Genomic DNA, 21,045 nt, shown 5'->3' on the forward strand with positions numbered 1-21,045 from the left:
ACGATGATACACGCTAAGATACACGCTAAGATATACGCTAAGATATAAACTAAGATATACGATGATACACGCTGAGATACATGCTTAGATATAGGCTAAGATATAAGCTAAGATACACACTAAGATATAGGCTAAGATATACGCTAAGATACACTCTAAGACACACGCTAAGATACACAATAAGATACATTCTAAGATACACACTGAGACACTCTCTAAGATATACACTAAGATATATGCTAAGATACACACTGAGATACATGCTAAGATACACACTAAGATATATGCTAAGATACACACTGAGATACAGTACATGCTAAGATACACAATAAGATATATGCTAAGATACATGCTAAGATACATGCTAAGATACACGCTAAGAAATATGCTAAGGTATACGCTAAGATATACGCTAAGATATATGCTAAGGTATAGGCTAAGATATACGCTAAGATACACGCTAAGATATACACTAAGACATATGCGAAGATACACGCTAAGATATACACTAAGACATATGCTAAGATACACGCTGAGATACACGCTAAGATACATACTAAGACTTATGCTAAGGTATACGCTAAGATACATGCTGGGATACATGCTAAGATACACTAAGATATATGCTAAGATACATGCTGAGATACACGCTGAGATACACGCTAAGATATATGCTAAGGTATATGCTAAGATACAGGCTAAGATACACGCTAAGATACACTAAGCAGCATTTACCATATTTTTGGACTATAAGACGTACTTAAAATCCTTTAATTTTCTCAAAAATTGACAATGAGCCTTATAATCCGGTGCACCTTTTGTATGAAAACAGACCCGTTCATTGATATTGTACCTTATAATCCGGTGCTCCTTATAGTCAGAAAAATACGGTAATAAAATAAATATATATATATATATATATAAATGCTCAGCCATCTGTTTTTTTTGTTTACAAGTCACAGCTTTTATCATGAAATATATAATGAAAGCACCCATGTCACTGGTAACAATACTTTATTTTAATCGTTTTTAAACATTTAAACAAAAAAAAAACGTAATATAATATAATATGATAATAACAATACAATACGATATATTTATGACAAGCAAGTGAGCTGAAACAAGTTTCTGCTTAATGCTTTTTGCTGCTGACCTCCATGTTTCAAGAAACCCCATGTCCCATTCTGAACACAACACTGATATTTACGTCATACTTTTTTTGCTTCTTGTTCTCTTTTTGCTGTAAAGACACAGCTGTGAATCTGGATCTAACTGCTGAATCTTCAGAAAACCCTTATGTAAAAGTGCTTTAAAAAGCTTGAAGCTTTATGTTTGTTAGGCTCAGTTGAGCATTCTAACATAATCTCTAATAAAATTACTTTGATTAATATTCAAATTCTGCATCAGATTCTTCAAGTTTTATGTTTTATTTTTGTTATTACGTGTTCAAACAGCGAAGGAATTAGTTGACTTAAATAAATGTAGATATTACTAAAGCAAACAAGGGAAGTTCCTTAAATTTTCACATTAGCAGTGCATGTCACTGTGTTAAACAGAAAAGCTGGAACAAGCAACTAATCAGAGAAGTTACAGTCTCTGCTCATTCTCAGTCTGCAGTGATATGTTTGGTATTTTTATGTCCACAAGCCAGTATTGTCTTTAGAAAATAAAATCAGAAAGTACCAATCAAAAATCAAAAACTTTTATTTGATATTGTTATTTATGTAAAACAATAAAATGCAGCATTAACTGACTAAATCATATATATTAAAGTAATAAATGCATCAAAGAAGCAGCTCTGAACAGGACTTAAACTCACCAGTTAAGTATCTGATTACTGGTTGTCAAAAATATATGTTTTGATGAGGATAGCTTTATTAGTAAGTTTGCTAAAATTAGATCACCGTTTACAGAAGCATTTTTTTAACTCTTCTATTGGCTTTTAGGAAAAAAATCAGGCACACATTAATTTTTGTAGATATTAATTTATTTTGGTGCAGTCAGCAAAAATTAACTTTACTACACTCATGTTCCTTTGGGGGTAAATCAGCCACATTTGAAAACGTTAAGACAAATTGTAATCACATATTTATCATATCATAAAATGCGTTCCTCTCAATAAAGTTTTTTTCTTATCTTTGTTACTAAACTTTCTATTTTTATATTAGACCACTAGATGGTGTTCTGCTTTTTTATTTGAGAGCCTCTGAAAAAATACAACGAGACACAGTTCGAGTCTTCCCCGGCCAGAATCGCTGTGGAGTACAGCTTCTTACCTCGTTGGACAAAATCCTTTTAGTTTGGATATAAAGGGCAAAAACTCACTTGTAATGTGCACAAATAAACATATGGTACTATAAAGTTGTTCTACATGCATGCAGGATGCAGAATGTAACGCTCCATGGTTGACAGTGGCTGACTGCTGTCAGGTTACCTAAAGACAGGAAGTAATTAGTAGGTGGAGAGTGCACCTACCTTACAACTCATCATACTCCTTCTGCTTTGCCTTTGCTCCCTCCTTTTTTGCTCTACATTGCATCTCCTTATATTCCTCTCTTCAGTCCTCTCACTGTCATATTTCTTCTTGGCTAACCTCTTTCTTTGAACGACGTCCTGCACGTTACTATTCCACCACCAGGTTTCCTTATCATCCATTCTCTGTCCAGATGACACACCAAGTACCTTCCTACTGGTCTCTCTAATTACTGTTGCTGTAATAGTCCAGTCATTTGGAAACTCTTTCTTACCACTCAGAGCTTCTTCTCTGATTTTATTATTTTTTTCTTCACAACAACAACAGTCATTTTACACACAACCATCCAATGCTGTCTGGCCACGCCCTCCCCTGTCACAACCTTAAAGTCTCCAATCTCCCTCAGGTTTCTTCTCCTGCATACTCCTTCCTCCACTCTTATAGGTCACTCTATGTTCCTTCCTCTTTTGGAAATAAATGTTGACTACAGTCATTTCCATTCTCTTGGCAAAATCCACCACCATCTGTCCTTCCTGGTTTTTTTCCTTGACACCAAACCTACCCATCACTTCCTCATCCCCTTTGTTTCCTTCACCAACTTGTCCATTCAGGTCTGCTCTGATCACAATTCTTTCCTCCCTGGGAATACTCTCTATCACTTCCAAATTGTATATTTTTTCTCCTCCACATCACATCCAACCTGTGGAGCATAACCACTGACAACATTTAGCATCAGATCTTCTCCTTCTACCTTCAGGCACATCACCCTATCTGACACTCTTTTCACGTCTACTACATTCTTTACCAACTCCTCCTTCAGGGCCACCCCTATTCCATTTCTCTTTCTATCCCCACCATGGTAAAACATTTTAAACCCTGCTCCAATTCTGAGAGCCTTGCTGCCCTTCCACTTGGTGTCTTGGACACATAAAACATCTACCTTCCTTCTCTGTATCATGTCTCACATATCTAACTCTGAATGCTAGGAAACGCCTTGTACTGCAAACTGCAACTTTCCTTCCCTCCATTGATTACGGTGACATTATTTACATGAACGCTCCTCCAAGAACCCTGCAGATGTTGGATGCTGTCTATCATGGTGCACTAAGATTCATAACTGGCTGTAACTATCGTACCCACCACTGCACCCTATATTCACTGGTTAACTGGACATCATTAACTTCACGCAGACTCTCTCACTGGTACATTTTCATTTTTAAATCACTTCTTGGTCTGCTGCCTTCATACATCTTCTCCTACATGTCTCTGCATGAGTGCAGCTACAGCGTGCACTCTCAGGACATTATTACCTGCAGTGTTCCCTCAGTGAGAACTGAACTTGGCAAAAGGACCTTTTCCTACTCTACTCCTGTTTCCTGGAATATTTTACAGAAAGATTTGAAGCTCTCGACCTTGACCTCTCTAAATGACTTTAAGAATCTGTTGGACTCCTGGCAAGGACCAATGCAGACATGTTCCTGTTTTTAGTTTTCTACATTCACCTTAGAATCTAGCTGTTCTGTTACTTTTTTGCCATCTTATTAAAAAAAAAAAAAAAAAAAAAAAATCTGTATGCCTTTTTATAATTGTTTATTTTTGTCACTGTTGTCCATTGTTGTCATCATTCTTTGTTGAAATCAGGTCTCTCTTGTAAATGAGTCCTCGAGGCTCAATGGGATTAACCTGTCTAAATAAAGGTTGAATGAATGTCAGTCAGCTCTCTACCTTTGCCTGTCATTGTCCCCATATTTAGATTTGCAACCCTCAGTTCTACATTCTTCACTTTTCTCTTTTCTCTCTGTCTCCTGACATGTTTTTCTCCTCGTGGTCTTCGACTAACAGTAGCACAATTTCCACCGACACCCTGTTTGTCAACAGCACCGGTGACGGTCGTTGTTAACCCCTGCCTTGACCTATCCGGTATGGTTTCGCTTTTATGATCTCTCATTATGGTTTTGGCAAAAGTATTTAATGTCGGATGCCCTTCCTGACACAGTCCTCACCATTTACCCGGGCTTGGGATGGCACAAGAGCTACACTGGCTTGTGCCCCCTAGTGGCTGGTTTGCATTTCTGCAGATTCTGACTTTTAATTAAGGTTCAGCATACCTGTACATCGGCTGTGAAACAACCTCCTCAGATTCTCTGCTTCCTTGTCACAGAGTTATCTGTCTTCAGTCGTGCTGCTCTGCTGTTTTGGATGCATTTTGTGCCTTGTCAGCCAGCATGGCTAAGTTTTATTGACTTTAAAAAACAACTTTTATCACAAATGCACATCATTTAGACGTGTTTTAATATTGAATACGAATTTAAGAATGTTATATGATTTTTCCTGTTCTGATCACACCAACCCACACATTTCTGGAGCTTTTGTACAGACGAAGAGTGAGTCATTAAACACTGACGCCCTCTCGTTCATCTGTTAATGTAAAATAACACTTTGGGAAGCCCATCGAGTCACAGGGAGAACCCCGGCTGAGTCTTAAACCGGATTAAACTCAGTACCAACAGATAGCTGGTACTAACCACTGTGGGACTGTGCCATCCCCAGTTAAAACCCTGTATATTTAGGAAAACATTGACATTTTTCCACCTGCTGCTTCTGCTTTTATTCTTATTGACTTTGCCAAACTGTAAAGAAAAAAACAAACTAGATACAAAACTTGTACATTAAAAATGTGTGCAAAAATTAGAAGTCTGCATAAGGATTATTTTTTTAGTTTGTTTTAATCTGCTAATATTAATGAATGTAAATTGTAACAAGCGTTAACAAATAATTTGAGCTTTTTCTTTTTTGTTTTACTTTTAGTGGCAGTGGATAAAATGAAATTGCATGTTATCATAAATCAATTTTAATTGTGTGTTCAAATGCAGCCTTTTTTTTCACACAAGTTCTATTAAGTCCATTTTTACCTTTTCTGAATTTTATGTTTAATAAGTTATCCACTTTTTCACCTCTAAAATATCTTATTATATAGAAAATTAATAACATTTCAGATATTCAACAGGAAATAAAACATTTGACAGTTATTAGCAAATCCATCCATCCTATCTGTCCATTACCTTTACCCGCTTCTTCCTTTTCATGTCGCAGGGGTCACTGGTGCCCATTTACATCACTTTGCGAGAGGCAGGGGACACCCTGAACAGGTCTCCAGTCCATCACAGAGACACATAGAGACAAACAACCATTCACTCTCTCACTCACACCTAGGGACAATTTAGAGTTACCAATCAGCCTAACATGCATGTTTTTGGTCTGTGGGAGGAAACCGGAGTACCTGGAGAAAACCCACGCATGCACAAAAATGGAAACATGTTTGGATATATGGTACAACTAAAATAATAACTTGCAATAAAAAAGGAAATTTAGCAAGAAATAGTTCTTTTCTAGAATATATAAGATACAGTATGCTGTTCAGTAAGTGATGAAAAACTTTCAGCTTCAACTGTTTGGGTAAAGCCTTAATAAGCGTCATATGGGGGCCGAGATGGTGTAGAGGCAGGGCAGCCGGCTTGGGACCCGAAAGTCCCAGGTTCGATCCCCAGTCACTGCACATCACGTGGCGTCTATGGGCAGCACGCCTCATCCCCAAAATGCCTCCCGGGCGCTTTCAATAGCTGCCCACTGCACCACCTGGCGGTGGATGGGTTAAATGCAGAGACTAATTTCGCCATTGTATGGAAACATACAGTGCTGACATTGTGATGACATTATTATTATTATTATAAACTTTATCTCAGTCCTGTAAAAAAAATGACTTATACACCAGACTAGAAAATAATCAAACCAGTAATTAACCTTGCTCTTTATTTTTGGCTAAGCTTCATGGATGCAAATAAAAGTATCACCACTGCACCACTGATTATCATGAACTGGGAGGTTAGCATGCAACGACCTGACTGTGATCAGGTCAAGTGACACTGTTCACGTTTGGCTCAAGATTGTAAATCTGCACAGCTATGGCTGGGTGCGTTTTTACTGGTTGAGTTCTGAAATGGAAAATGTAAATAGAAAAGTAAGGATCAATATAAAATGCTGTATTCCTCTGATAGATGGACTACAAGTAACGGTTCTTTTGGCCTTGACTGGCCTGTCGGTCTAAAATCATATCACACTCGGCGATGGGATCACACAGGATCAGATGATACATTTTCAGACTGTGACCTGTTCTTTCTGTCTCATTTCTGTTGGGTCTTCACTTTCTCTTGCATCTTAATAAGATCAGCAAAAAGTCACGAATCTTCTTCTTTCAAAGGGCTTCTATCTCGGTCGCAGCTGACTGCTCGTAGCGCTCGGTCCAAGATGTACCTCTCAGGGTATTGGAGGTGTTGGACTGTTAAGAAGACTGACATTTGGAAGGGTTCGTGGTTTAGTTCTCTCATTTCTCGACTCCTTGTTTGGGTGCATGCTGCCGTGGAGACATGGGAGATCACTGACTTTAAAGTTAGGGAAGCAAAAAGATTGTTAGGTTGTTGTTTGACATTTGTTTTTGCTTGGTGTGATAGACTTATAGCTGATTTATCTTGTTCGGGTCATGAGTGGGCTAGACTTTATTCCATATTTTAAAAGCTGGTTGCCCATTAAGGTAAATCATTGGTTCATCCCAGTGACACAAATAAGTAGACATGAATCACCAGCTAAAACTACACACGCCTCCTTTTGTGCCAGATTTCTTGCAACATTGCATCAGACTGGGCATGGCCACATTTCAATGTTTGACCAAAACAAATAAAACCGTCATTTCCTAAGATAATATCAGTCTAAAACTCTGGAATAAAAGTTGCAGGGCAGTCTGGCCTCTGATATAAGGATTTATTTTTGTAACATCATGTGTAGATTTAAACCCTTTTTTTTAACATCACCTTCTTCATGCATGTAATGTGGTCCCAAAATTCTCCAAAAAGTGCATAGGAGTTCCTATTATCACTACAATAAAATATAATGTTCTATCACTAAAGTACGTTTCTTTATGTCGGACCAAAATGTTGGCCCTTGCAACATTAATTTTTGATAATGAGCTGTTCAGACCAGCCGTCAGTTATGTACTGTACAGGGCGGCGTTCTTGCTGTCAATTGCTGCATTAATCAAAAGTTGGCTTAAATATTAATATGATGATGCATTTTAGTGCAAAAGCAACTTTTTAGTCCATAAATGTGCCATGCTGGCAGTGCTGCAGCACTGCCATGCTAAATGATATTATTGCTTCTTTCTCACAGCATGGGAAAAACAGGGCTTTCTTTATTTAAAGTTCTAAGAGAAGAAATGGGAAAAGGCTTTAATGATAAATTAACATAGTATCATAAACACTTTTTCTGCTTTATTGTTCTTTCAGTTAGCTTCGCCTTTGTAAATTATTAATTTGTGAAAGGCCAAAACTGTTCGAAGTGCTCAACTTTTCACAAATCTAAATGGTGTAACTTGATTAGCTGAGGTTCAAGGACTCAACAACAAAGAATATTATCCCGTATGCTGCTGGTAATATTCTTTATGAGCACGGTCGCATTAATTAATAAGCTGGTGAGCAAAATCTGTCGATTTTAGGTTTGACACTATAATTTCACACGTAAAAATACACATTTTGTTTTACTGGTTTGTGAACACATCATAGCTAAGTGGTTAATTAACTTTAGTGAGTGTTTGTCAATGATTAAACAAATCGGTATGCCAATGTCCTCTGTCTCTGTAGTTTTCGAGATGAGCGTTTTTCTGGACTGCAATTGAACAGGGGATGTAAGTAAACCTTAATGTTTTTGTTCAAGATATTCGAGTAGGTAGGAGTTACACTGTGTATAAGAATAGAGGTAGTTTTTTTTTTTTGTTCGAGGCAGCGCAGAGTGACAAATATTCGTAGTTAGAAGGAGCAATTTTATCCACCACCAGGCGCAATGGCAGAGCCAGGGAGTGGCCAGTGGTGTCCTTGGCCCCCATAGCTTAATCTCCGGCCAGCCCACAGGCCACCCCAATCATTTAACGAAACTCTACTTTTAAGCAATATAAAAACTAGAAAGCATAGTTTCCTCACGTGAGCAGGGTGGCTGGTTTACACACATTTAAATATTTATATTGTAGTGGCCATCTTGGATTTTGACATGGTAATTATGCCTATATGCAGTTCCAGACCAAAACCAAAGTTAGTACCTCACATATTTTTCAAGTTATCCAGCTCAACACAGACAGACAGTATTTCCTATTCCCGTCTTTGCTGTACAACCGGAGACAAAAATGGGAACTCGTTTAGCTAGCTGTTAGCCTAGCCCGGAAAAAGACTTCTGCCTTTTACTCCATACTTTGTATTTATATCACAGCTGATAAATTACTAACTATTGATAACTTTTTGACAAAAAAAAAATCACTTCGGACTATCCCTTTAAAATGGAATCAATCTAGAACACAGTCCCTATAATTATAAGCATCGTTTGCGAAGACAAACATGTACACTACAGCGTTGCAATTCATTATTTGCAGCACCGTAAATACAATTTTGCCATTTTGGCTCCACAAGAATCAGAGTCAGTGATCAAGATTGAATAACTGAATAAAAAGTCAATAAATGACTGAAAAAACCCCCAAAGTGTTTAGTTTGTTGTTTTGTGAGCCATTAGAACATACTATTAGTATGTTAGTACATTAGTTTCCATGGCTGGTAAAGTGGGCCACGTTGTAAGAATGCTAATAGATCGTGTTGATTATTAAGTATTGACGCAGGATGGAAATAATGTGTTTTCCTGGAACCATGCTCATTTATTTTTTCAACATAAATACAACTGATTGCTTTTCCATTGCTGTATATTTCCATCTTCTGCATAATTGAATTCATTTTTAATGGCTGTATTGCAACACAACGCTGTTGAAAGTGGGGTCTGCCTGCGTTCTTGTATGTTAAAATATCAGAGCTGTTTCCTTTGTTGCAGGAATCAAAAGCTAGTTTTTTTTATTTGTGACCATAACTGAGAGGGTGGCTTGACATTTTGCTGTGCACAAGCATGTACGGGGTCAGAATGAATGCCATCTTTTATTATTCTTATTTTTCTTCTGTGTTTTGGCAGCTTTGTGGAAGCACTTGCTCTGTTAGCTCATAGATGGGTTCACATTTTAGGGGCGCTCTGAGCAGTGAACCAGCAGTGGTTTACACACATACATAAATGCATTTTCATAAAATCTCCCCCCAAAAAGTGTGTGCGCGGGGTGTTATTTAAAAGTGAACCAAAGTTAGAGCTTCTAGGTGGTTTGACCCTCTAGCTGAAGTTCAACTAAGTTCAGCTGCTTTGGACAGTATGATAACACTATTATGTCATATCAGAGTCAGAGTCAGAGTTTCTTTATTGTCATTCGCACCTCATGTGGTACATGTGGTGGAGCGAAATTATGTACACAGGGTCCCAGTTACATCCAACAATAAAATGTATAAGAAAAACAGTAATAACATCTAAGATATGAACTAAGAAAAACATCAACTAAATATACACTAAGCACTCATAACATAAAACATTGAACATCAGCACAAACATGAACATGAGTCTGTGAGCAGATGTGCACGCATATAGCTTAAAAAGTGTGTGTGTGTGGGTGTGTGTGTGTGGGGGGGGGGGGGTATCACTTTGAGATAAATAGTAAAAAAAAAAAAAAGCATTCATCTTTCTTCATTTGTCCACATGATACACAAAAGTGGCAAAAAAATAAAAAAATATAAAAAAAAACTATCACTGTCTTCTGTGGTCAGGTCATGGAGATAACAGGTCCAGGAGAGAAAACCAGACTTCCCTCTCTTCAGCCCCACTTTCCAGCTCCTCCTGAGAGACCCCAGGATGTTCCCAGGCTAGAGAGGATATATATAACCCCCCCAGCGATTTCTAGGTCTGCTCTGGCCTCATACCAGTTGGACATGCCTGGAAAACCTTCAAGGGGAGGCGAGACATCCAGGTGGCATCCTAATCAAGTGGTCGAGCTACCTCAACTGTCTTCTTAGTAGCAGCTCTACTCTGAGCTCCCCAGAAATGGCAGAGTTCCTCATGTCTCTAAGGCTGAGCCTGGCCAACCTATGAAGGAGGCTCATTTTGGCTTCTTGTATCTGGGATCTTTTGGTCATGAGCCAAACCTCATGACCATAGGCCATTGTTGGAACCTAGACAGACCAGTAAATTGAGAGCTTTGCCTTTTGACTCAACTTTTTTTTACCACAGCTGACCAAAGCAACACCCTCATGACTGAGTACTAGGCCCCAAATCATTGATCCACCTTACACTCCATCCTACCATCACTTGTGACCAAAACTCTCAGATGAACTCCTTCACCTGAGGCAAAAATAATTCTAATGTAACCGTTCCAGTTTCACAGAGTAGTCCTGTCTGCTGCTTCGCTGTTTGTAAAATAATGTTCAGAGTACAAAATCATAGGAATTTTTAAAGTTGGAATTGTTCCATAAGACTTGGAGGAAAATCTTGTGATACTTTGTGTAATCACGCCGGCCTAACCGTGTTTTTACTTCTTCTAGATTTTCCCAAAAAGACAAAACAAAAGGTGACAGGCTTTTCTTTCAGAAATGCTAGCTATTTTTATTAAAGCTTTTTGTGTTTTTATGGCTTTCCTATGATTAACAAATAATACAGTCAGTTTGTTTTCAGATAATCGGCATTTAAAAATCGAGGGAAAAAGAAAAAGTCCTCCCCTCGCCTTTCCTTGTGTTTCACTGAAGGTTGAGACCAGATGTTCTGCCACTGGCAACTTCAGCAGCAGCTTGTCACCAGGTGACATCCAGTTCTTCAACAAAGAAAACTCATCTGACACCATCAGACCATGCAAATTTACACTTTGTCAAGATGCTGTTGCAGCTTGGGGAGGGTTGAGAGGATATGCTTGGTGTTCAGTAGTGTGTGACATCACAGCGACGTCTGTGACATTTTGCCGATGCTTATAATCTTTTTATGATTTTCTCCCAGAGGGGCAGTGAGTTAACGCCCCGTCCCCCCAAATCCCCACCTTTTCTTAATACTGTACTCACAAAGGCATTTTCAAAGAATGCTACCTTAATGGAATTGGTTCTTTAGAGTCATGTCCTGCTCTAGTCTATGAAAAGCTGATTTATTGGATTCTGAAAACACAAAATGGAAAAATCACAACATTTGCACATAAGTTCTGTCATCATCTTTGTGCTCACTACTGGGTACCCAATACCCATTTGTACTGGCAATTTACATTTTCTATCGTATGGTAACACATTATGATGCTCAGAAGTTTTTAGTGATGATAAATATTTTTGATAGTACAGTAGTCCCTCACAATTTCGTGGTTTGTTTTTGGTGGACTCGTTCTATCACGATTTTTCAAAGTAAGATTGGACATGACACACTGTTATTTCCCTTACAAAAAAAATAAAGCCATTGATAATGTTAACAACAAAGTCCATGCTCAATAATCCAGGTATACAATCCAACATTTTTCAGTCAGGTCATCTGGACAGTTTCTTTTTTTGTGCTGAAACGTTTCGCCTTCAATCCAGAAGGCTTCGTCAGTCAAGGAAACACACAACAAAACTGATTCTTCCCCCAACATCTTACTCCAAAGTGGAACAAACCAGTTCTGCTTGTGATAAGATGGTCTCTTTGGTATGCCCCTCCTCCATTACCAACCCTCTTCCTTGTTGACAGTCTTGTCAAACTGGTTGAAAACAACTGTCCAGATGACCTGACTGAAAAATGTTGCATTGATAATGTTCCAAATTGACAGGGGAAAAAACACAGAACATGTTTCTTTTCTTTTTAAAATGTTTTCACATGTTTTTGCAAGGACAACACGGTGGCTCAGTTGGTAGAGCTGCTGCTGCTCAGTGTTCAGGTTGCCCTGGTTCAAATCCCAGTCCGGGGGACTTTCTGGGTGGAGTTTGCATGTTCTCTCCGTGCATGTGTGGGTTTTCTCTGGGTACTCCGGTTTCCTCTTGAGAGAGTGAATGGTTGTTTGTTTTGTTTGTCTCTATGTGTCCCTGTGATGGACTGGAAACCTGTCCAGTGTGTCCCTTGCCTCTCGCACAGTGATGGTTGGACATGGGCACCAGTGACCCCCACAAACTAAAAAAGAAGAAGCGGGTAAAGATGATGACTGGCTGGCTGGCTGGCTGGCTGGCTGGCTGGCTGGATGGATGGATGGATGGATGGATGGATGGATGGATGGATGGATGGATGGATGGATGGATGGATAGATATCCTGATTCATGCTCAATAATCCAGGTAGAAAAATCCAACAAAGTTAAGTCAGGTCCTCTGGACAGTTTCTTTGTGTTGAAACATTTCATCTTTCATCCAGAAGACTTCATCAGTGGATGGAAGAATTACGCCTTTCGTGGTGATGAACTATCATATAAATACTGGTTGGTAGCATTGATATTTTGCATTTATCAACAACAGTGTGAAGTTTGTCGTCTCAGTGTACAGTACGTTCACCTCCCACCTACTGAGTACCAGCCTTACATGTGGGCGATCACTGCTCACTATGGAGATGGTTATCTCAGCTCTAGCTCAACCTACTTTTGTAAAATTTGCCTCAGACATATAAACATGTGCATCATGGAAATAAAAAGAAGCCTGCAGCTCATTTGCACATTTTAGTGGAAGTATATAAATGATGAATGTGTTTCTGTCTGTAGGGAAGAGAAGATTGTGCTGGTTTGTTTCCTGTGGTTGGTGGGGTGGTTCTTTCAGGTTGCACGTTGTTTTCCCTTCAGATCTATTCACCGTTAAGTCAAGTCGTACTTTTTAACTGTCCAGCTGGATTAATAGTAACTCACTGTAGTCGAGCTTTATTCTGTGTTAAGTGACAGGAAGAACGGGCTTTTATTAATGTTTGATATATTTATAAGTGATATTATTTCCTGAGGGAAGTGCAGTAATGAGATTTAAACGTCTACAGATCTCGAACTGAACATTTCAGGGGCAGGTTTATTTTAATGTGTTGAAAAGCACGTAATTTTAAATGGCATTCAATAAAAAGGATCTTTGATTCTTAAAAGAAAATATCAGGAACAGCTTGCAGCTCTCAGCGGGGTCGATTCAGCAGCCCTGCAGGTGGTTTATTGATGGGAGTTTAGAGTGCTTTTAGTTAATGGCTCTTATAGATTTCAAGCTGCATTTGGGTTCCTTTATATTATGAAGGTGCTTCATTCATGATTCTAATGATAAGGCTGCATTATCAAATGATGTGACACTTTAGGATTTCAGGTTTTATCAAACGTAGCATTTGTTCTGCATAATTCAGGGGATTATCGTCTATCCAGACAGATGATTTGCTTGCCTGTCCACAAACGGACCATGAAGACAACGGGCAGAATGCTCATGGGCCAGGGCAGCTCTGGGGGGTAAACAATGCAGTGAGTGCGTTTGTGTACGAAAGCAAACATCTGTGTTTATCACATGTGCTTCTCTTTTGATACAGCTGGGGGGTTCTTTCAGGGACACGTTGGCTCAAACTTTTACTGTGCTTCATCTTCTGACTCACAGCGTTTTCTATCAAGTGGAACAAGTTAGATGTTCCCACCGCTAGTTGGAACGACTCTCCGTCACATTTTGCAGCACACCGACTGAAACCTGCAGTTTATCAGATCGTAGATCACCAAACCACGTCCACACCGAATAATTAGTCTTTCCTCTTTTATCAGTTATGTCATCTGCTTTCTGTTCGCTTGTGAAAGCTTGTTCAGTCACTTTCTGACGGTCATGGGCACTCATTTTGATGTGAAAACTTAACGCTCGTTGTAGATTAGCCTAGCCTAGCCTGCTACCGCTAACGCCTTCTGGACTCGAGCTCTGGGTAACATCTACGTCACCACGCACTGACGTAGTTGTGTCGCACCAGCCGCTTCAACCCGAACAGAAAAAGAAATTTGTCAGTGAAACGTTGTAATCATATTGAAATATCGAAAGTGTACTTAAAACTCATATTACCGTTATTGAATAAAAATATATTGTGATATATATCGATATCAAATTATTGTCCAGCCCTACTGAGACCACAGCTGTAAACAACAAGGATAGATTTGTGCACGAGTATCCTTATGCCAGGTCTGGAGACAGCAAATACTTCTATGCTGTACAGTTGTTGTTCTTATTGAGAGTAATATATTTTGAGAATACTTTATAACTTCAAACTTTGTTTGAGAATTTAAAAAATATTATTACCATACAAACTGCTGTTAATTAAGCAGCTGTCGGTTTGTCCAGTCAAAGCCATCGTTAGTCACCTCTTTGTTTTCAGTCAGTAAGATAAAATATATGTTGTGTGTGTGTTTAAGGATTCTGTGCTTCCCCGGGGTCTTCCTCTCCTGCTCTGCCGCTCAAGCCATGGACCAGAGCTACGTCCGGTCCTGAGGGTCCTGTGATCATCAGATGGCTCCTCAAAAGTCAGCCACAATTCAGAACGTAGGTTTGACGACTGAAGACATAACTGAGTCACGTGTACCTGCATTGTTATACACAGCTGACTGGTGATGCACTGGAATAAAATTAACCTCATTTAACACCAAATTTCATTAAAAAAAAACCTCAAACTCAAAGTAAATGCTGCATTTGCAGCTTATATACTCCTGTTTGGACAGTTCTGTGACTTAACATTTGGATTTTTATTGTCAGAGTGCATCTAAAAACCTTAAATCACATTTTATGTTTTGTCAGACTAGTAGACTCAGTTGTATAAAAACTGTTAAAGCTGTGCTGCACTCTGCAACACATTACGTTGCTGTATTGTTTAATAATTACATGTACAAAAGATGCACGGGGCATATACAATGTTGAATAAGTGAATAAAAATGCTTACATAGTGCAAAACGTAAACAATAATTAAAAATCTGTCCTTTCAGAACAAAGTGAGTTTAAACAAACAAGAACTCCATAGATAACGTCAGCTGCTGCCATCGATTCATGTAATCCTATCTGCAGCCTGTCAACAAACATATTATATTTTGATCATTCAGCATTTTGTTAGAGAGAAAAGAGGGATCAACAAAACAAAATAAACATATTTATAATTTAATCCAATGGTAAATGTCTGTATACTGGTACATTTTCTGTTAAGCAGGGATAGTTTATTGTTAATAATCAACTAACTAACTCACTTTGCCTGCAGGTAGTCAGTCTGCAGGTTCTGTTTATACAGTGTTTGTGCATTTTTACGTTTTAAAATACGAAGTCAGAATCAGCAGCTGTAGCGGTGAACAAACTACCATGTATCCTGTTTGGTGGTACAGAAATACTTAAAATATCGGTCTAAAATATAAACTTGTCATATGTTTGGGGGAGCAGCTGTGGCTGAGTGGTTAAGAGCAGTCGATCTCCAATGGGAGAGCTGGGGGGTCAATTCCACCAGTACTCACATGCCTAAGTGTCCCTGGGCAAGACACTGAACTCCTCATTGCTTCTGTTGTGTGTCCCATCAGTGTATGAATGTGATAAAGCTCTGATTATTCTTTGTATAGATCTAGTAGTGCTGTATGAATGGGTAAATGAAGGCACAGATTGTGTTGTAAAGAGCTTTGAGTATATTGATAAGATAGAAAGGTGCTATATAAGTACAGATCATTTACCATTTGTTCACTCTTTTTAAATCAAAGTCCTCCTTTTCAGGTCCAGCTTCTGAACAGACTCGGTAAAAAAGAAGTAAATGTAGAATCAACGATTGCTTTGTCTAACTTTCCATTATTCTTAGCATGGTGTCCATTGTAGGGTTTGGGGTTTTTGGTTCTCCCTGTCAAGATGTGAATGCTTCTCCCACTCCATAATATCAAAAGTGTCCTGTTTGAGTTTAGGTATACAAAACACATTTGCATGACACGATGTTTGTGTTCTAGTCTGTCATGCAGAAATTTGAAAGTTTTGAAAACAGATGAATGCTTTAACTTTGTTTTGACCTTTTATGGTCCTCTGGTGAACTGCGCTGCCATCCTCACATTTTATGTGATTAATTTTCTGCACGGCAAATATGTTAACAGGAAACTGGTGAAAGCAGCGTATCTCTGGCCCACGTCATCTTATGTCAGGTGTTAAACCTTGCTCTGTGGTGTTTCTGAGTCATAGATACCTCTCTCAGGGAAAGCTATCTAAGTAATGCTGCTCTTAAGGGGAAAGATGAGTTCATGGCTTTTAATAATCTGCTATTTTTGCATCCCACTGAAAATTCCTTCAGTTCAAGGATTTTTTTCTTCTTCTGCAAATCATTTTAAGTTCACATACTGAGTATATTTTTGCACAAATGGGATCCAATCAGTCATCAGCAAAGGGAATAAACACACTGGGCTTCGTGCACTGAGTTTAGGCAAGTGGTGTTCTTTGTATTAGTTTTATCCAACATCTACTTAAGTGTACCCAACTTGCTATTCCTTATCAATAATTGTATGAAAGTAAGAAAGCACTTATTGCATTTATACTGGGAGCAGATTCTGGGTGAAGATAATGAATATTCAGAATGAAACACCTTTTCTCTAAAATGACGCCCAGTTAGTTGACCTCATTTAAAATCTACAATCTAATGTGTTTCTGTTTCTGGACACAAATAAAATCCAGCAAAACAAGAGGGGTAACAATACAACTCCTTTATAAATGGACTGCATTTATATAGCACATTTCTATCTTATCAAGACACTCAAAGCTTTTTACAGCACTCTGCTAGATCTATACAAAGAATAATCAGAGCTTTATCACATTCATACAACGATGGGACACACATCAGAGGCAATGAGGAGTTCAGTGTCTTGCCCAGGGACACTTCGGCATGTGACTGCTGGTGGAATCGAACCCCCAACTCTTGCATTGGAGGACGACTGCTCTTAACCACTCAGCCACAGCCGCCCCATTTCTAAACAAGTTTATTGATCATTTACCTTGTCTTTCTTTTTTCTTATTACTTTTAAACACACTTCTGTAAAAAGTATAAAATGAGTGTTAAACGTGTTTAAAAGTGCACACGAATAGAGGATGAACATTTTCTCCACAAGTCTGACATTTAAAATCAGTTGCAGCATCATATTTGAGTGAAAAATGCATAAACAGTAACTAATAAACTATTTTATCTTTGTTTTCATTTACCCCTCACCGGCAAATTATTGCTCTCACAAGGAAACTAGGTTGAAAATGTCATCGTTTAAGGGGCAGCTGATAGTTTAAAGGAAAACTTCCACCTACTGAGCAAAACAAGAAGCAAATACACCTCCGTGGAAAATTCACGTTTCCTTTTAGAGGCTGTATACACCTCTTACACTTCCTCTGAATATATTACAAAATGTTACAAATACTTATAGTCTTCTTCATCAAAATGTTCCTATTCTGTTTTCTTGGGCCGGGACGAAGAAAAATAATTAGTGTGCCGATCACCGGACAAACCAGTCTGGATAAAAACATCTGCTGATTCTGGTAACCTGCAGAGCTGAAGCTGCAGATTCTTAGGATTTGTGAACAGATCCAGATGAATACTCAGGTGGAGTTACAACTTATTTACTTTTACTCTTCTAGCTGACTACTGTCTGTTTTATGTGTCTAAATTTTGCTTTTACAATAATCCTTATGCAAAAAAAAGCTACTGGACAGTAACTGGTTCAGCTAAACTACAACTTGAAGGTTGCTGTAAGTGTCTGACTTCAGTAAATATATTTTCCTTTTAGATGGTAACAGTCAAAAAGCATTTTTCTCTTCATGAACCTTTACCGTTTTCTTTAGTGATTGAGGTGTAAGAAACCAGACCCGGTGTGCAGATCTTCAGTTGTTCTTGGTCTTTTTGATAACGTAGTTTACTAATATCTCAGAGCTTTCCAGCCTTCAGGTCTGCACACAAAGGCCTGGTGTCAGAGGACCAAACCTGCGGGTGTTTGTTTTTTTATTGCCGAAGCTCTGAGCTCAGTTCTTCTGTCACCCACACGGCCTCGGCTGGAATGAAGGCAATGCAGGGACTCGTTTGTTCCACGAACAGAGGCATTGGACACATCTGCATCTTGACCCTGTTATTTATGACCTAACAACTTGTACATCATTAGAGCTGTAGTGCTAAATAGCAATGATGTGAGTGTGTAGCTACTCATGCTAACTGACATTGTGCTGAGCAGATCTAAAAATAGTCACTGGATCCTTTTATAGTTTCTGGTTCACACTCAGACTTGTGGTTGATGCTTTGTTGCAGGAAGAATCCAAATGTTGTTATGGCCATGCGCTGTGGGTCAAAGGTGTTTGGGAACAGGCAGGTGTGTCCAGGAAAAGACAGCTGGCTGTGTTGTAGGTGTTTAATCCGTGATGCTGGGATTTAAGTTGTGACTGTTGGCAGAGGATGGGAGGAGTGCTGGGAATGTGACGCTCCTCACAGAATCATGAACTGTCATCTCCATGAAGCATCGCTAATCAGCACAAACAGGCTGATGCTACTGACAGAACTATAAGAGACGGGGCAGCTCTGCTGGTTGTGTTTTCTCACAGCTCAGGGTGAGATTTGAAAGGTGTGGCTGAACAAGTTTACAGTAAAACAGTGCAGTCAAATTTAGAGTCTTTGTTTCTGCTTTGTTTCCCCTCAGATGAGAACGTGAAGGCTGGCGTCCACCAAGGCCACCGCTGCACCGTGGGCAGCGCACACCCATGATCACATGACTCTGGACATGGACGCGGTCCTGTCAGACTTTGTTCGGTCCACAGGGGCGGAACCGGGTCTGGCCAGAGACCTGCTGGAAGGTAAGAAACAAATAGATTAAGAATATTTTTGTCTTGGGTTTTTGTCAGCTGCTTCTAGTTGTTGCACTCGAGAGAGAGCAAAGAAAAAGGAGAAGAGGAACAAAATAAACAGAGGAGAGGAAATGAAAAGAAAGGAGCCGGTTAGAAGGCCGAGGAAAGGAGCACAGGGCCAGTTTGTAGATTTAAAGGTGGGTTTGATGGGTTTACGAGTACACTCCCCTGAGAGAGCTTTGTGTCCATTCACTGGAACCCATTGAGGAGCAAAATGCTGAGATGCAGAGCCACTTTAAAAAAAGAGAAACACAAGAGAGCCGAAGTGGAAATTACAACAGATTGATTGTCAGCTGAGCCACCTCTGATATTGAACTTTTGCCAGACGAACTTCCCAGCTCATTTCACTTTGGAGGCAACAAATGTGGAACTCTACAAGCAGACTCAAAGCTGACTACGTTCAATGAGAGGCGGCTTGCACCATAATTAGGCACGGAACGATGACTGGGTTCAAGGTTTACCATGGTGTTACAAAGTCACAGTGTCAGATTTGCTACATTTTTCATACCTTTCCTAAGGTTTAAAAGTCTTTTATTAAGATACCAGAGACAAAACATTTTTTTTATTTCCCCCCTCTGGTCACATTGACCTTTTTACAGTGACTAACGCAGATGCGTAAAATTGGGCACCGCATGCTTCACTATGGTCATAGCTATAGCTGACCGTAATTCAACTCTATTGTTTTGGCCCTTTACACTTGAGTTTTATTGACTTTTATAAACAAAACATAGTTATGAATTAGTTTCATTAGTATTTTATGTTGTGATAGTAATGTGCAATGTTGACGAGTGTCAACGTTATTTCAGCAAACTGGAAGTAGGCATGATGCTATCTAGACCACAAAGCATTGCAAAATACAGACTGAGCATGTGCATTAGTAACTGTACAAGGTTAGTGGAGCACTGAGGAGAGCTCCCCCTCTCCTACCTGCTGATTCTAGTCTTCCAGCTGAACAATAGCCGGGGGGCGGGGGGGTCTCCTATACTAATATGATTGTTAAAAGATGACATTGTCAGTCAGTTTTACATTTTATCTGGAGGACAACCCAAGCAAGTTGCGGCTTGCCTATCAAAGCTGCACATTTTTCTCAAGTAACACCATTTTGAAACAAACATTTGCAACAAGCGTCTTAACAGGTGAAATATACCAGCTGACTAACTCAGCTGTTTATTTACCGTCACATTACTTAAAGTGCAAAACCACAGAGATGAAGTCATCTTGTGCAATAGGCACAATTACGTTAGAATTATGTATAAATAAACTGAAAATAAATATAAATACAACAACCTGTTGACTCTAGTGTTTCAGCTCACTGTATTTAAATTAAACTTAAAATTTCAGTTTATTCTCAGCATTTATAATTGAATAAAAATATCATCTAAAAGTTTAAACATTATCATAAATAAAAAAATTATTAATAAAAAATTATCACAAATTTGTCTAAAGGAAGACACAAATATCAACACGTTCACTTATTGTCTCCTTATTTATATTTACGCTTAAAAATTATATTCCCTGTGGATAAGTATTGTATTTAGTGATATATACAGGGGTCAACATAAGCAGCTTCTGTTTGTCCGAGACAACCCATTTTTGTCTCAAGATAACCAGATCTCGTCTCGAGGTTGTCCAGTGGACAACCAAATCAAATAGACATGGATTAAAGTTCTCAGTTGCTGCAAAGGATTCTGCCATTTTTAAAAATGAAAGGAAAAAACATGCAGTTTCAACCGTTCCGATTTAGTCTGGACAGTCTCCGATTTTGCCCAACCTGACCCACGTCCCACAAAAGTAGTGGAGGGACACCCAAATGTCCCACATTTGACAAGAGC

The 21,045-nt window shown here is 39.0% G+C and overlaps 1 long non-coding RNA gene across 1 annotated transcript in view; it reads left to right on the top strand.

The window, feature by feature from the left end:
- LOC119415748 overlaps window positions 1-19,243 on the top strand; it is a 25,135-nt gene extending 5,892 nt beyond the window's left edge. Inside the window, exons 2-3 of the long non-coding RNA XR_005187068.1 lie at window positions 14,755-14,881; window positions 19,009-19,243. This is a non-coding gene — a long non-coding RNA (uncharacterized LOC119415748). The remainder of the gene's footprint in view (window positions 1-14,754; window positions 14,882-19,008) is intronic.
- Window positions 19,244-21,045: the final 1,802 nt, after the last annotated feature.

The sequence above is a fragment of the Nematolebias whitei genome, chromosome 10, assembly GCF_014905685.2.
Source record: "Nematolebias whitei isolate Nwh7 chromosome 10, NemWhi1, whole genome shotgun sequence".
Classification (NCBI taxonomy): Eukaryota; Metazoa; Chordata; class Actinopteri; order Cyprinodontiformes; family Rivulidae; genus Nematolebias; species Nematolebias whitei.